At 46.4% G+C, this 4406-nt stretch overlaps 1 pseudogene; it reads left to right on the forward strand.

The window, feature by feature from the left end:
• The first annotated feature begins 2647 nt into the window (after nucleotides 1-2647).
• Nucleotides 2648-3788, forward strand: Bod1-ps (annotated as a pseudogene).
• Nucleotides 3789-4406: the final 618 nt, after the last annotated feature.

The following is a 4406-nucleotide window of genomic DNA, read 5'->3' on the forward strand; positions in this document are numbered from 1 at the left end:
AACAACTCTGAGACTTCTGTATATGAACAAATGCTTAGGCCAGTAGCATTGGCTCTGTTCTTCAACCAGCCCGTATCTTAATTATTCATTTATTGTATTCTATCTCATGCCATATGGCTGGTTACTTGGTCTTCAGTTTCATATAAAACTGTCTTTTTGTGTGTCTGGGGCAAATCTCCTGCACCTATTTTCCCAGAATTCCTCTCTCTATCAGATGTCTCACCTTCTAGTCTTGCCTCAACTCATTATTAGCCAATCAGCCTCTTATTGACAGGATGCAGGCATACACACAATAAAGTTTCATAAAGCGCACAATAACATTATGCCTACACAATTTACCTGTGGGGACACCCCCAGAGAAGAATGGTCCCTCCAGTAACAGTGAGCTCCTAACAACTCTCATGGTTATCATTGGCTGGCTTGATTTGTGCAGATTGTGTGCAAGTGGCCAAGATACTCTAAGATCATGGGCACACTGGGCATAGCACGTCTGGAAGTCAGCATTTCCCACCACTCCTTCCCACCTTCCCATCTAACATTCTTTCTGTGTCCTCTTCCTCAGTGGCTCCCGAGGGGAGCATAGATCTCAGTGTAGTGAACTGCTGTCTAAGGTTAAATCTTTTTTCTTAAATATAGTATTTATTTAATGTATATGAGAACACTATCTCTGTCTTCAGACACTCCAGAAGAGGGCACCAGATCTCATTACAGATGGTCGTGAGCCACCATGTGGTTGCTGGGAATTGCACTTAGGACAAGTAATCAGTGCTCTTAACCACTGAGCCATTTCTCCAGGCCCCTAAGGTTAAATCTTAACTGTCAATTTGACAGACTTTAGAAAAACCCAGGAGACGCCCCCCTGGAATTGTCTTTGAGAGAGTCTGTAGAGAAGTGTAATGGAGGTGAGAAGAACCAGAAAGAATGTAGGTGGCACCATCCCCTCCCCTGGGATGGAGTCCTGGACTGAATAAAGGAAAGTAGAGCTGAGTACTCACCTCCCTCTGCCTTCTAGCTACAGGTGCGATTGTAAGAAGTCTCCTTGTGTTCCAGCCACCAAGCCTTCCTCCCACGGTAGACTATATCCTTAAACTGTGGACCAAAATAAAATCTCCCCTCTATCAAGAGCCAGGAATCACTGAGGATGAGGAGACAGAAAGAATGTAGGAACGGGAGGGTGGCTGGGCATTGGTTGCACATACTTTTAATCGCAGCACGTGGGAGGCAGAGGCGGGGGGATTTTGAGTTCCAGGCCAGCCCAGTCTACAGAGTGAGTTCCAGGACAACCAGGGCTACACAGAGAAACCCTGTCTCAAAAAAACAAACCAAAACAAAAAAAACAAAAAACAAAAAACAAAGAGAGAGAGAGAGAGAGAGAGAGAGGAGTAGGGCTGGTAGGGTTGTGAAATTTGATTTTGTTGGGTATCTTGTCATACGGGGGGGGGGGGGGGAGTAGCTGGTATGTGGTAGAGCCTAAGAACAGAAATTCCTGGAAAGAAGCAGTGCCTGCTTTGTATACTGCACAAAGGCTGCCTGACTCGTTAGAACTTCTGAGAGTATAGAGAGTTGCAAAGCTGCAGATGGGAGCCAGATTCTCTTGGGCTAGCTTGGCTCCTTAAGTAGTAACTCATTACTCACATCTGTATGTGACTCAGTCTCCTGTGGCTATTAGGTAAATCCTTTGGAATGTGTGGGCAACAGACTGCTAACTTCCACCAACCCTAGAACTTGAAGTGCTGTCATCAGATAATAAATGACTTTGATAGCAGAAGCTTACTTCTTCTCGGGAATCTGCCTACATAATGTACCCACTGGCAGACTCTAAAAGTGTTTTGATTTCTGATTTTCTTGTTCAATTACTATAAAACAATTCATGAAATTTTTACTTCACTGGAATGCGGGAATTGCAGGAACCCTAAGTCTGAGTGCCAGGACCATGGTTTATATATGGCTCCAGAATAACTCGTCTCTTTTTGTCCTTGAAATGAGAACTGTGTTCTTGTTTGTTTGTTTAAAGATATATTTATTTTAGGTATATGAGTGTTTTTTCCTGTCCTATGTATGTGTGCCACATTTGTGCCTGGTACCTGAGGAGGTCAGAAAAGGGATTTGATCCCCTGGAATTGGAATTACAGATGGTTATGGGTCACTGTGTGGGTGCTGGGAACTGAACCTGGATGCTCAGCAAGAGCAACAGTGACTGAGCCACCTTTCCAGCCCCAAGAACTGTGGGGTTTATGTTGGCAACACTTTGAGATGTGCAGTTTACTGGACAATGAATTTTCATTCCTTCTTTGTATGTTAGTATGGATTAGACAGAAGTTCTCAACCTTCCTAATGCTGTGACCTTTAATACCATTCCTCATGTGTGGTGACCCATAACCATAAACATATTTTTGTTGCTACCTCATAACTGTAATTTTACTACTGTTATGAATCATTATGTAAATCTCTGTTTTTTTTTTTTTTTTTGATAGTTTCAGGCAGTCCCTAAGGGGTAGAGACCTACAGGTTGTGCACAACTGAGTTAAGATCCCCGCCGCCCCACACCCTGCTGCCTCTGTTGCCACCACCTCCGTGGGCCCCTCCGTGTCTGCGCAGCTCTGCCCGCGGCTCCCGGAGGAGCAGCGGAGCACGGGGCCCGACGCGGGCGCGAGGTGCGGCCATGGCGGACAGTGCGGGAGCAGGCGCGGTGGGCCAGGCCCTGGGAACGGCCGTGGGGGGGGGGGGGGGCTCGAGTGGTGCGGGCGGCCCTGTCAATCCCGCTAAGCTGCCTCTGGGAGACCCGCAACTCATCGCTCTCATAGTGGAGCAGCTCAAGAGCCATGGGCTGTTTGACAGCTTCCGCCGGGACTGCCTGGCCGATGTGGACACTAAGCCAGTTTACCAGAACCTGAGGCAGAAGGTGGATAACACATCTGGACAAACAGGAATGGAATCCTGCAATGAACAAGAACCAGTTGCAAAATGGGCTGAGGCAGAGCGTGGTTCAGTCAGGTATGTTGGAAGCAGGAGTGGACAGGATCATTTCCCAAGTGGTAGACCCCAAACTAAACCACATCTACAGGCCACAGATAGAGCGAGCAATCCATGAGTTCCTGGCTGCCCAGAAAAAAGAAGCTGTGCCAGCTCTGCCTCCAGAACCTGAAAGCCAGGATCCTCCAGCACCATCCCAGGATACTTCCTAAGAATTTGCCCGGTACCGTTGGAAAGCTCTACTTAAGCAATGGACTCTTGTTTCATACGAATATAACTTTAGTCGGCCATATCATTACTGATGTCAAGATTTTGCCTTGACTGCGGTGGTGTCCACATCAGATGGAGAGCAAGTTTGGTGGTGGGACAGTTACCCATACTTGCTCATGGATTGTGTACCTTTGACCAGCCTGTCGAGGGGTGTGACCCCAGTAGACCCTACAGAGGTTTAAGCACTACAGTGACGTGGGCTGTCCTGAACGAACTTTTATACTTGAACTCAGACACTGCATGTGGATGTCAGCACTGGCATTTTGTGGTGTGCAGAAGTCAGGCTGGAGGCTAGCTGGTCAGGACAGCGAGAGACAGTGGGAGCAGCTGTTTGATGGTGGGTTTTGATATGCTAGAGTTACAGACTGCAGCGTGTGGCAGTTAGCATCAGTAGCCTTCCTGTGCTTGGGAATCTTAGTGGTTTCCTTTCCTTGTTGGAGCCCTGGAGTGAGTGAGGAAGCTGAGACTTGGGGTGCATGGAAAGCTGCACAGCTTCTGTCCTGGCACCTCCCCATCCGCAGGGATAAGTCACTCTGGGTGCCTTGCTCAGTCCTCATGTTTGTGTTTTTAGAAAGAAAAAAAAACTGCCAATAAATAGTGGATGTTTTATAAGAAAGTTGTTTGAAGATCTTTCCCTAAAGCCTCAAAAAAAAAAAAAAAAAAGAAAAAGAAAAGAAAAGAAAAGAAAAGAAATTATGGATCCTGTGTTGTAAAACTAATATTTTAGCATTAACATTTCCCCAAGAATTAACAAATTTATGAACTGAACAATTTCACTATAATGTTGATAACAAAATTCTCTCATACAGTAGGGCTGGAGAGCTGGCTTATTGGTTAAGAGAAGTTGTTGTGCAGTCGTGAGGAGCTGAGCGTGATGGATGTGGCTGCATCCCTAACTCTAACACCAGCACTATTCAGGGTGGAGATGGGGATTCCTGGGGTTTGGTGGATGCCAACCTAGCTAACAGATTCTAGCTCCAAGTTCATGGAGAGACCTTGCTTCAGTGGAATTAGGAAGAGGGTGAGAGAGGAAGACAGCCAATACCCTTCTCCGGCCTCCCCAGGTGTGTATACATGTAAAGGAATTTAAGTTCATGCACACTTACAAAAACAACACATAGACATCTGTGGGGCAGTGGAATGTGCCACCAGACAGAAAACCT

The sequence above is a fragment of the Mus musculus genome, chromosome 16 (assembly GCF_000001635.26).
Source record: "Mus musculus strain C57BL/6J chromosome 16, GRCm38.p6 C57BL/6J".
Lineage (NCBI taxonomy): Eukaryota > Metazoa > Chordata > Mammalia > Rodentia > Muridae > Mus > Mus musculus.